Source organism: Rhinolophus sinicus, chromosome 18 (genome assembly GCF_057876585.1).
Source record: "Rhinolophus sinicus isolate RSI-liver-muscle chromosome 18, RSI-T2T, whole genome shotgun sequence".
NCBI classification, from domain to species: Eukaryota; Metazoa; Chordata; class Mammalia; order Chiroptera; family Rhinolophidae; genus Rhinolophus; species Rhinolophus sinicus.
In genome coordinates this window covers 38,016,728-38,029,895 of record NC_142518.1, presented here as the reverse complement: position 1 = coordinate 38,029,895, position 13,168 = coordinate 38,016,728, and the positions used below count along the sequence as shown (strand labels likewise).

The following is a 13,168-nucleotide window of genomic DNA, read 5'->3' as shown; positions in this document are numbered from 1 at the left end:
TGCTAAGTGAAGTCAGACAGAGAAAAGATAAATACCATATGATCTCACTTATATGTGAAATCTCAAGAACAGAATACATGAGCAAACAAAACTGAAATAGACTCATAGACACAGAGAACAAACTGTGGTTGCTAGATGGGAAAGGATTTGCGGGGATGGACGAGAACGGTTAAGGGATTAGTAGTGCAAGTTTGTAGTTACAAAATAGCCACAGGGATGTAAAATACAGTGTGGGGAATATAGTCAATAATGTTATAAAGACTATGTATGGTGACATATGGGTACTAGACTTATCGAGGGGATCACTTCATGGATTATATAAATGCCTAGCCACTGCACTGTACAACTGAAACCAATATAAAATAATTACTGAATGTCAACTATAATATACCAAAGGTGCCAAAAAAATGTATACAAGTGGACACGTTGGTCAACGTTGCTCAAATAGTTCACCATAATCAGAAGTGTCTGGATGCTGAAGGTAATCACTTTGAGCACCTCTTGTAATTGCAGAAGTCAAACATGACTTGTATCCATCTTTTGTTATTGGCATATATTGAGTATTACAAATTTAATAGCCTTTACGTGTCTTAAAATGTGTATAAATTTTTTGGCACCCTCTGTGTGTGTGCGTGTGTGTGTGTATATATACAGTCATGGGATATAAAGTACAGCCTAGGGTATATAGTCAGTGGTATTGTAGTAACTATGTATGGTGTCAGATGGGTAGTAGACTAGTTGGGGTTATCACTTTGTGAGATGCTGTAAATTTCTAATCATTATGTTGTTTTGTACACCTGAAACTAATAAAAAAAAAAACTGAACCAGGAGATTTCTGGTGAAAACAGCGGGGTAGGTAAACACTGTGTACCTCCTCTCACAACCACATCAAAATTACAACTAAACGACAGAACAACCATCACTGAGAATCTCCTGAAGTCTAGCTGAACAGAAGTCCTACAACTAAGGAAAACAGAAGAAGTCACCTGGAGACTGGTAAGCATGGATACTCAGAACGAGCTGGTCCCACACCCACGTGTGGCAGTTAAAAATTGCAAGGGATATTTCAGCTGCAGAGGTCCTCCCAGAAGAGCGAGGGGTCCCAGCCCTACACCAGGATCTCCAGACCACGGTTCCAATGCTGGGAAGAGAAGTCCCCATAATCTCTGGCTGTGAAAACCAGCAGAGACTGTGGCTGAGTGAGAGGGAGGGCAGCTGGAATCCCAGGCATTCCCTTAAAGGGCCCACACACAGACTTACTCTCTGATAGACTCTCTCATTCTGAGCTCCAGCACTGGGGCAGCAGTTTGAAAGTTGTCAGGAACATATAGGGAGCAACCAAATTGTCTGGCTTTAGGGCAAGGGCTGGAGGGGCAGCTATAAGGGCGTTCCCATAAGACTGTCAGCTCATTTCTCAACAGAAACTTTGCAGGCCAGAATGACTGGCATGAAATATTTAAAGTGATGAAAAAGCAAGGACCTACAAAACCAAGATTACTCTAACCAGCAAAGCTATCATTTAGAATCGAAGGATAAAGAGCTTCCCAAACAAGAAAAGCTAAACGAGTTCATCAATATCAAACCTGTATTACAAAAAATGTTAGTCTTCTTTAAAAAGAAAAATAAGATCAAAAATATGAAAATGGTATGAATAACCACATATCAACAACTGCTTTAAATGTAAATGGTTTCAATACTCCAATAAAAGATAGGATGGCTGAATAAACAAGAAAACAAGACCCTTACGTATGCTGCCTACATGAGACTCACTTCAGATAGAAAGACACACCCAGACTGAAAGTACAGGGATAGAAAAATATATTACATGATAATGGAAATGCAAAAAAAGAAAAAACAAAAACTGGGGTAGCAATACTTATACCAGACAAAATAGACTTTAAAACAAAGGCTATAAGAAGAAACAAAGAAGGATCCAGTAATCCACTTCTGGGTATTTATCTGAAAAACCCCAAAACACTACTTCGAAGGGACATGTGTAACCACATGTTCATTGTAGGATTATTTACAATAGCCAATATATGGAGGCAACCTGGGTGTCCATCAATGGATGAATGGATAAAGAATTGGTACATATATACAATGGAATAGTACTCAGCCATATAAAAGTACAAAACCTTGCCATCTGCAACAACATGGATGGACCTAGAGTGTATTGTGCTGAGTGGGGCATGTCAGACAGAGAAAGACAGATGCAATATGATTTCACATATATGTGGAAACTAAATAATAAAATAAACGAACAAACAAAAACAAACAAACTCGTAGATACAAAGAACATTTTGAGGGTTGCCAGCTGGGAGGGAGGTTGTAGGGGGTGAGTAAAAAAGGGGAAGGGATTAAGAAATACAAATTGGCAGTTACAAAATAATTATGGAGAGTAAAGTATAGCCAAGAAATATAGTCAATTATATTGTAATAACTATGTGTGGTGTCAGATGGGTACTAGATTTGTCGGGGAGATAGCTTCACAAGTTATATATATAAACATCTAACCACTATGTTGTACACCTGAAACTAATATTGTATGTCAACTATAATATTTTAAAAATTACTTTAAAAAATCATACTAAATCAACTACCTACATGCCAATATCCTGAATTATCTAGCTTTTATCAAACTTACCATATTAAAAAATATGTACCTATAGGAACAGTAGCCCTCATTGACTCATTTCTGGAGTCTCTATCCTACTCCACTGAACTGTCTATTCCTGGGACAGTACTGGGCTACATTATAGTACAGAAAATTAAGTTTGAAGTATTTTAAGCAAAATCACTTTTTTTTTTAACAACAGAAAAGGTAGGAGAACACCAACTTTACAAATTTTGTATTAAATACAAATTTTGTATTTAACAATCAAGTACTCTTTGATAAACACAATTCTTGATCCTCAATTTTCTCATAAATTATAAAATGTGTAAAATTTATCATAGTGGGGGATTGCCTGAAACTGCAAATTATACTCTTAATTTTTCCAGCCAATTTTCAGGCAATGTTTGAGGTCATTTTCTATTGTTTTCTTTCCTCCTGTTATTTGTATAGCATAATGCACAAGGTGCACAGACACCCACACACCCACCCAACAGGCATTCTTCTTCCCTTTTCCTTCACCTTGAACCACAGCTGCTCCTTCAACTTCTCTCTCTTGATCAGGAGTAACATCCTGACTCTTAGTTGGTGGCTTCTCTTCACGTTGCTCATCGCCGAGCTGCTGAGCCTAGGGGTGCATGTGTGTGTGCAAATGAAAAGTTTTGTTACTAATTCAATTCAATAATATAAATATACAGAATACATAGATATATTTGACTATAAGTAAATCTAAAAACATTTCTCCAATGCAACTCAATATACTTATTCTTAGTAAAATTACTCTTCCCTCAGAGAGTCTATTTCAAGGAAAGAATTGCCCACAAGAACTTTGGAAGCTATTTTAATCTAAGTTGGGATGGAGCTGTGCAATGTTGTTAATAAGCGTAAGAAGGAAGTCATCAGGTGTATGTCCCCGGAACACAATAGCATGCCATCCAGGCAATACCAGAATGCAATCCACCAGGATTAATGTTCCTCATCAACATGGAACACCTTTATCAGTGTATCTAAACTAGCTGAAAAACATTTTTACAAAAATTAATTTCTACTAATAAACATCAAATGTTAAAAGCACTTACAATCGCAGACAAAACCTGCCCGGAAGATTTTTGGTCATCCCATCTTTTTCTAGATTTGAATGTTGACCTTGGTCGCTGACTCATATTTCACCACTGAAAACAGAATATTGTGATTAGAAAATGCACTTAGAGGAAGTCTGTATTTGAACACTTCCATGGCCAAATGGTAATGTGTACGTTTCTTAATACTGAAAATACTTTCAAAATAAGTTTCAAGGTAAATTGTGCATACTTTCCAATCACTAAATATGGCAGCTTGAAAGGGTAATTGTTTATGTCGTGGCCAAACTGACAGAGAATCACCTTAAGGTACATGGTAAAAGAATGTATTTCTGATGTCTGGTTTCACAACTTGATTCACAATCATAGACACACTCAAGAAACTACTACTAGAGAACGAACACTTGAGCAACTACTACTTGTGGCACATGGCAAGACTCTTGTTTACATATTGTCCATGGCTATTTTTGCACTAAAATGGTAGACCTGAATGGCTGCAACATAGGCCCGATGTGGGATTCTTCTCTGTTGGCACTCCCCTCGGTGCACTACAAATCTCGGGGACACTGTTACCAACCCACACCATGTGGGTATCTAAATACTTCCTTTATGGCCCACCCGGTCCTGTTGAGGGACCCACAAAGGACTCCCCAAGTGACCTCTGAGTAGTTTTGGTGTCTTGAGGAACCATAGACCTAAAACAACACCCCAAAGTCTCTCCTGAATTTCATCTGATGCCCTCCCTTATGGCACCCACCATCCTCCTTTGTTCTGGCCCCACAACAACAATGGCCATGATGACCACTACATCTGAGAGGAGAAAGAGGAGGACTTCCAGAACCTTCTTCCTCTAAGGCCACACATTGCACTGCTCCGACTCACACGAAGCTCACTGTCTCTCTCCTCACAATCACACTTAAATGCCTTGAAGGGCTTATATGAGCACCTACCACTTGAATCTCAGTCAACAAAGATAAAACCTTACTGAAAGATGAAACCGCACAGCTAGGAGACCCAAACTGCACACCCCCCAACCCAATGGGGCTTGGTCGATGGCAAACATGAAGCACTGGGAAATTCACTGTGTACTGCTTCCTGCCAGGTGACCTTTCTCTAACCCCTTACATGCCCATTCCAGGAAGCCCAAGACTGTCACTGATACTAGTGCCTCCACCCAACCAATTCCTCAAAAAACAAACACGTCTCTCCCTATCTTCATCTGCTCCCCCTCCCCTCTTCAAATCAATGTCGTCCGTCTACCCACCCAGCCATAACAACAAGCCCGAAGCATACACTATATCTGAGAGAAAGACGACGACATCGGGAACCTTCCTCAGAGGACAAAGACACCACCTCCATACATGTAAAAAGACCACTGCCTCACCCTTCACACTCAATCACAGATAAACACCACCGGGGACTGATCTGAGCACCTACAAGTTAAGTCTTAGCCAACTAGGAATAAACAACATAGTAGAAAACCGGACAGCTCAGCTCCCTAACATTGCACGCACCACCAACGCCAAATGGTAGATGGAAAGGCAGGTCGAACTGGGCATGCGCACTGCGTGGCACACGAGGGGCGGGGCGAATTCCCCACCCCCTTACGAACCTGACCGAACACTCCCGAGCCTGTCCTCTCTCTGCCCATTGTGGGGCCTCCAGACCCACATACACCAAATAACTAACAAGTCACCCCGGGTCTTCATCTGACGCCCTCTGCCTCCGCAGCCCACCATACTCCCTTCTAACGACCCCAACACAAGGGCCATGGTGGCCGCTACGCGCAAGAGAAGAAAGACGAAGACGTCCAGGACCTTCCTCCTCTCAGGCCACAGAGGGTGCTGATCCGAGGCACACGAAGCCCGCTGTCTCTCACCTCTCAATCACACGTAAACCCCCTCAGAGTACTCATCTGAGCCCCTACCAGTTGACGCTTAGTCAAGAAGAAGAAACCAACTGTAAGACGGAACTCGCATACCTTGAAAACCCGACCCTCGCACGCACACACACCAATGGCTGATGGGAAGTTACGCCAAACTGGGCATGCGCACTGCGTGGCACACGAGGGGGGGGCGAATTCCCCACCCCCTTCCGAACCTGACCGAACACTCCCGAGCCTGTCCTCTCTCTGCCATTTGTGGGGCCTCCAGACCCACATACACCAAATAACTAACAAGTCACCCCGGGTCTTCATCTGACGCCCTCCGCCTCCGCAGCCCACCATGCTCCCTTCTCCCGACCCCACCACAAGGGCCATGGAGGCCGCTACGCCCAAGAGAAGAAAGACGAAGACGTCCAGGACCTTCCTCCTCTCAGGCCACAGAGGGTGCTGCTCCGAGGCACACGAAGCCCGCTATCTCTCGCCTCTCAATCACACTTAAACCCCCTCAGAGTACTCATCTGAGCCCCTACCAGTTGATGCTTAGCCAAGACAAAGAAACCAACTGCAAGATGTCGCACGCACACACCTACACCAATGGCCGATGGGAAGTTACGCCAAACTGGGCATGCGCACTACGTGGCACACGAGGGGCGGGGCGAATTCCCCACCCCCTTACGAACCTGACCGAACACTCCCGAGCCTGTCCTCTCTCTGCCATTTGTGGGGCCTCCAGACCCACATACATCAAATAACTAACAAGTCACCCCGGGTCTTCATCTGACGCCCTCTGCCTCCGCAGCCCACCATACTCCCTTCTAACGACCCCAACACAAGGGCCATGGTGGCCGCTACGCGCAAGAGAAGAAAGACGAAGACGTCCAGGACCTTCCTCCTCTCAGGCCACAGAGGGTGCTGATCCGAGGCACACGAAGACCGCTGTCTCTCACCTCTCAATCACACGTAAACCCCCTCAGAATACTCATCTGAGCCCCTACCAGTTGACGCTTAGTCAAGAAGAAGCAGCCAACTGTAAGACGGAACTCGCATACCTTGGAAACCCGACCCTCGCACGCACACACACCAATGGCTGATGGGAAGTTACGCCAAACTGGGCATGCGCACTGCGTGGCACACGAGGGGGGGGCGAATTCCCCACCCCCTTCCGAACCTGACCGAACACTCCCAAGCCTGTCCTCTCTCTGCCAATTGTGGGGCCTCCAGACCCCCATACACCAAATAACGAACAAGTCTCCCCGTGACTTCATCTGACACCCTCCCCCTCCCATGTTCCCTTCTCCCAACCCCAACACAAGGGCCATGGAGGCCGCTATGCCCGAGAGAAAGACGAAGACCTCCAGGACGTTCCTCCTCAGGCCACAGAGGGTGCTGCTCCGAGGCACACGAAGCCCGCTATCTCTCGCCTCTCAATCACACTTAAACCCCCTCGGAATACTTATCTGAGCCCCTACCAGTTGACGCTTAGCCAAGACGAAGAAACCAACTGTAAGATGTCGCACGCACACACCTACACCAATGGCCGATGGGAAGTTACGCCATACTGGGCATGCGCACTGCGGGGCACACGAGGGGCGGGGCGAATTCCCCACCCCCTTACGAACCTGACCGAACATTCCCGAGCCTGTCCTCTCTCTGCCATTTGTGGGGCCTCCAGACCCACATACATCAAATAACTAACAAGTCACCCCAGATCTTCATCTGACGCCCTCCGCCTCCGCAGTCCACCATGCTCCCTTCTCCCGACCCCACCACAAGGGCCATGGAGGCCGCTATGCCCAAGAGAAGAAAGACGAAGACGTCCAGGACCTTCCTCCTCTCAGGCCACAGAGGGTGCTGCTCCGAGGCACACGAAGCCCGCTATCTCTCGCCTCTCAATCACACTTAAACCCCCTCGGAATACTTATCTGAGCCCCTACCAGTTGATGCTTAGCCAAGACGAAGAAACCAACTGCAAGATGTCGCACGCACACACCTACACCAATGGCCGATGGGAAGTTACGCCAAACTGGGCATGCGCACTACGTGGCACACGAGGGGCGGGGCGAATTCCCCACCCCCTTACGAACCTGACCGAACACTCCCGAGCCTGTCCTCTCTCTGCCATTTGTGGGGCCTCCAGACCCACATACACCAAATAACGAACAACGAACAAGTCTCCCCGTGACTTCATCTGATGCCCTCCCCCTCCGCAGCCCATGTTCCCTTCTCCCAACCCCAACACAAGGGCCATGGAGGCCGCTATGCCTGAGAGAAAGACGAAGACCTCCAGGACGTTCCTCCTCAGGCCACAGAGGGTGCTGCTCCGAGGCACACGAAGCCCGCTATCTCTCGCCTCTCAATCACACTTAAACCCCCTCGGAGTACTTATCTGAGCCCCTACCAGTTGACGCTTAGCCAAGACGAAGAAACCAACTGTAAGATGTCGCACGCACACACCTACACCAATGGCCGATGGGAAGTTACGCCAAACTGGGCATGCGCACTGCGTGGCACATGAGGGTGGGGGGGGCGAATTCCCCACCCCCTTCCGAACCTGACCGAACACTCCCGAGCCTGTCCTCTCTCTGCCAATTGTGGGGCCTCCAGACCCACATACACCAAATAACTAACAAGTCACCCCGGGTCTTCATCTGACGCCCTCTGCCTCCGCAGCCCACCATACTCCCTTCTAACGACCCAAACACAAGGGCCATGGAGGCCGCTATGCCCGAGAGAAAGACGAAGACCTCCAGGACGTTCCTCCTCAGGCCACAGAGGGTGCTGCTCCGAGGCACACGAAGCCCGCTGTCTCTCGCCTCTCAATCACACTTAAACCCCCTCAGAGTACTCATCTGAGCCCCTACCAGTTGATGCTTAGCCAAGACGAAGAAACCAACTGCAAGATGTCGCACGCACACACCTACACCAATGGCCGATGGGAAGTTACGCCAAACTGGGCATGCGCACTGCGTGGCACACGAGGGGCGGGGCGAATTCCCCACCCCCTTGCGAACCTGACCGAACACTCCCGAGCCTGTCCTCTCTCTGCCATTTGTGGGGCCTCCAGACCCACATACATCAAATAACTAACAAGTCACCCCGGGTCTTCATCTGACGCCCTCTGCCTCCGCAGCCCACCATACTCCCTTCTAACGACCCCAACACAAGGGCCATGGTGGCCGCTACGCGCAAGAGAAGAAAGACGAAGACGTCCAGGACCTTCCTCCTCTCAGGCCACAGAGGGTGCTGCTCCGAGGCACACGAAGCCCGCTGTCTCTCCCTGCATAATCACTCACCCTTAAACCTCCTCGGAGAACTTAACTAAGCACCTACTTGTTGAGTCTTCGCCAACGAAGAAGAAACCAGGCTGTAAGTTGCGACTCGCACAGCTCGGCTTCCAGAACCTAGCACACACACAACACTCACACCAATGACCAATGGAAAGGCACACCGAACTGGTCATGCACACTGCATTGCTCATGAGATGGAGTGTGATTTCTCCATCCCCTTAAAAGCCTCACGGAAGACTCCCGAGTCAGCACATCCCTCAAATAACCAATACGAGTCACTTCGTTCACCTCATCCTCTACCCTCCTCTGCCCACTGTCCTCCCTCAACCCGCCTCCACCACAAGGACAAGGGCCATAGTTGCCTGTACCCCTGAGGAAGAAAGAGAATGACCTCAAGAATCTCCTCAGCTACCAAATATCATGTTTCACGACCTGCACAAAGGCCACTGACTCTCCTTTCACAGTCAATGACACTTCAACTCCTCGAGTACTGATCTGAGATGCTAGCAGTTGAGTCTCAGCTAACTAGGAAGAAATCGGACTGTAAGACATGACCCGCACAACTCGGCTCCTGAAACCTTGAACACATCCCCCACGCCAATGACCAATAGAAAGGAAAACCCACTGGGCATGCGCACTGCATTGCATACACTGAGTGAAGTGATTTCTCCACCCCTTTACTGGCCCGACTGAAGGTTCCTGAGTCTGTCCCCTCTCTGCCAACCATGGGGCCTCCAGACCCACATACACCAAATAACTATCATAACACAAGTCTTCCCACATCTCATCTGACACTCTCCCATCCACAGCCCACCATCCTCCTGTCTCCCGACCCCATCACAACAAGGGCCATGGTGGCCGCTATGCCTGAGAGAAGAAAGCCGACGACCTCCAGAACCTTCCTCCTCTCAGACCACAGATCATCCCCCTCCAAGGCACACAAAGCCCACTGTTTCTCCCCTCATAATCACTCACACTTAAACTCCTCCAAGGACTTATATGAGTACCTACAAGTTGAGTCTCAGAAAAGGAGAAAGAAACCTGCTATAAGACATAACCCTCCTCTCCAAGGGGTGGGGCTATGGGCTTCTTCCCAGCTCCACTCTGCAGGCTTCAGGTTAGATAAAACACCTGCAAAATAGACCAGGTACCACTGCACTTATCAGCAGATATCATAGGATTGTTTGGTGAAGAAAGGTTCTGCGTGTCTGCACTGGTCGCCTCCCCTAGAGCCACGCGCCTGAGCGTGGGAGCCAGCAATCGGCCCTGCAGTGGGTGGCAGTGACCCCGGAAGGAGCAGCGCTGAGAGTAAAATTCTTCTAAGGATGGTCTCCCACTCAGAGTTGAGGAAACTCTTCTATTCAGCTGACGCAGTATGCTTTGATGTTGACAGCATGGTCATCAAAGAAGAAGGAATTGATGAGCTGGCCAACGTCTGTGTAGTTGAGGATGCTGTGTCAGAAATGACGTGCCGAGCCATGAGCGGGGCAGTGCTGTTCAAGGCTGCCCTCGCAGAGCGCTTAGCTCTGATCCGGCCTTCCAGAGAGCAGGTGCAGAGGCTCATAGCAGAACACCTCCCACACCTGACCCCTGGCATAAGGGGGTTAGTAAGTCGCCTACAAGAGCAAAATGTTCAGGTTTTCCTAATATCTGGTGGCTTTAGGAGCATTGTAGAGCATGTCACTTCAAAGCTCAATGGCCCATCAACCAATGTATTTGCTAATAGGCTGAAATTCTACTTTAATGGTGAATATACAGGTTTTGATGAGATGCAGCCTACAGTTGAATCTGGTGGGAAAGGAAAAGTTATTAAACTTTTAAAGGAAAAGTTTCATTTTAAGAAACTAGTCATGATTAGAGATGGAGCCACAGACATGGAAGTCTGTCCTCCTGCTGTATGTATTAAACATACTAATTTTTTCCAGTTATACTTTTGTTTTAGACAGCTGCTTTAGAATTCAGTAAGATTTATGAAGAGTTAAACAAAAAAATCTAAATATCACTGTAAGATAAAACAAACAATAAATAAAACCAATTCAATCTCAAAAAAAAAAGACATAACCCTCACAGCTCCATGCCCCTAACCTTACACATACCCCTTGTTAATGGCGGATGGGAAGTCACACAGCACTGTGCATATGCACTGCATTGTGGGCGCAGTGTGGGGCGATTTGTCTGCCCCCTAACGAGCCCGAACAAGGACTCCAGAATCTGTGCTCTGTTGGCCAAATAAATAATGAACACAAGTCTTTCCCTATCCTCATCTGACCCCCTTCCTTCCATAGCCCATCGTCCACCTTTGTTCATGCCCCACCACAACCACACGGGCCCTGGAAGCTGCTACACCTTAAGCAAAATAGGCAACAACCTCCAGTACTTTCCTCCTCCAGGGCCACAGATCTCACCTACCCACAAAAAGCCCCCTGTCTCTCCCCTCACTCACACTTAAAGTCCTCAGACAACTGATCTGAGCACCTACTGGTTGAGTCTCAGTCAACAAAGAAGAAACCGCACAGTAAAACGTGACCCGCACAGCTCGGCTCCCCGAACCTTGCACAAACCCCACTCCAATGGCTGATTCATAAGTATGCGGCACTGGGCATACGTGCTGCATCCCTCACTGCTTGGAAGGGATTCCCCTCTCCTTTACAGGCCTGACGGAGGACTCCCAAGTCTGTCCTTTGCTGGCTGATCTTGGTGCGTCCAGGACCCACATACCTCAAATAATGAACACAAGTATCTCCCCATCTTCATCTGAAGCCCTCCCTTCCTCAGCCCACCATCCTCCCTTTCTCTGGCCTCGCCACGACAAGTAGGGCCATGGTGACCTCTACACCTGAGAGGAGAAAGACAATGGCCTATAGGCCTTCCTCCTCTCAGCCCACCAACTGGACCTCTCAGACCCGCACAAAGCCCTCTGGCTCTCCCCTCACACTCATTTACATTAAAGTCCTCCGATGACTGATTGGAGCACCTACCATTTGAGTCTCAGCCAACCAGAAGGAAACCGGATGCTAAGAAACGACCTGTGCAGCTGTGCTCCTGGAACTTTACACACACACACACACACACACACACACACACATCAGTGGCCAATGAGCAGATGGGTTCCACTGGGCATGCACATTTCTTTCCTTACACACTGCATCCCGTGTGCTGTGTGGGCTGGTTTCTCTGCAGTTTTGGTAACTCCAGGACCCAGATACCTCAAATAATGACCCCGAAATGTCTCCCATCTTCATCTGACCCCTCCTCCTCCATGACCCACCATCCTGCCTGTCCTGACCCTGCCACAACAGCAAGAGGTATGTATAGTGGCTGCCTGTGAAGAGAGGTAGAATGCCTCCTAAAACTGAAATGGCAACATACTCCATAGAATTTATACAAAACCAAGTGTCTTCTAGCCTAATTTTCAAAATGTCCAGCATATAAATCAAAATTACTCAGAATATGAAGAACCAGGAAAATTTCAACTAACATGGGAAAGACAATCAATGGACACCAATGCAAGGAAGACTGAGAGGTTGGGATTATCTGACAAAGTCTCGAAGGCAATCATGAACGCTTTAAAACAAATTTAAATATAGAAGGTCTTGGCTCAAAAAAAAAAATATTTAAAGAGAAAAACAAGTAGAAATTTAGAAGTGAACAATATGATAACAAAATTTAAATCTCACTGGATGGGTTCAGTAGCAGAATGGAGATGAGAAAATACAGAACTTGAAGATTGATAAATAGAAATTATTCAATCCAAACAACTCAGGGAAAAAGAGATTGAAAGAAAAATGAACAGAATCCTAAGGACCTGTGAGAAAATACTTAAATATCTATAATTTTTGTCAGAAACCCAGAAGGAGAAGTGAGAGAGTATGGTGATCCAAAATATTTTTTACGGGCCGCAGGATGGCCAGTTGGTTAGAGTGCGAGCTGTGAACAACAGGGTTGCCGGTGAGATTCCCACATGGGCCAGTGAGCTGCACCCTCGACAACTAGATTGAAGGACAAGGACTTGGAGCTGATGGGCCCTGGAGAAACACACTGCTCCCCAATATATTCCCCAATTTAAAAATTAAAAAAAATAAAAAGAGTCCGAAGCGGACGTCATCAAAATGGCGGCGTGATGTGAGCCTCTGTAAAGCTCCCCTGGAATTTACAACTAATTGAACAACAATACCTCCACAAAGGACTCCCTGCACAGCAGACAGACAAGATGAAGAGGCCCACTACCGACTGAATTCACCTACAGGTGGGCGAATCGCACAAGCGGGGGAGGAGGAAAGGGAGAAGTGTGGAGACGGAGCCGCGC

General features: G+C 47.3%; 1 pseudogene; it reads left to right on the top strand.

Annotated features, from left to right (window-relative positions):
• The first annotated feature begins 9,108 nt into the window (after positions 1–9,108).
• LOC109438704 (phosphoserine phosphatase pseudogene) lies at positions 9,109–11,746 on the top strand (annotated as a pseudogene).
• Positions 11,747–13,168: the final 1,422 nt, after the last annotated feature.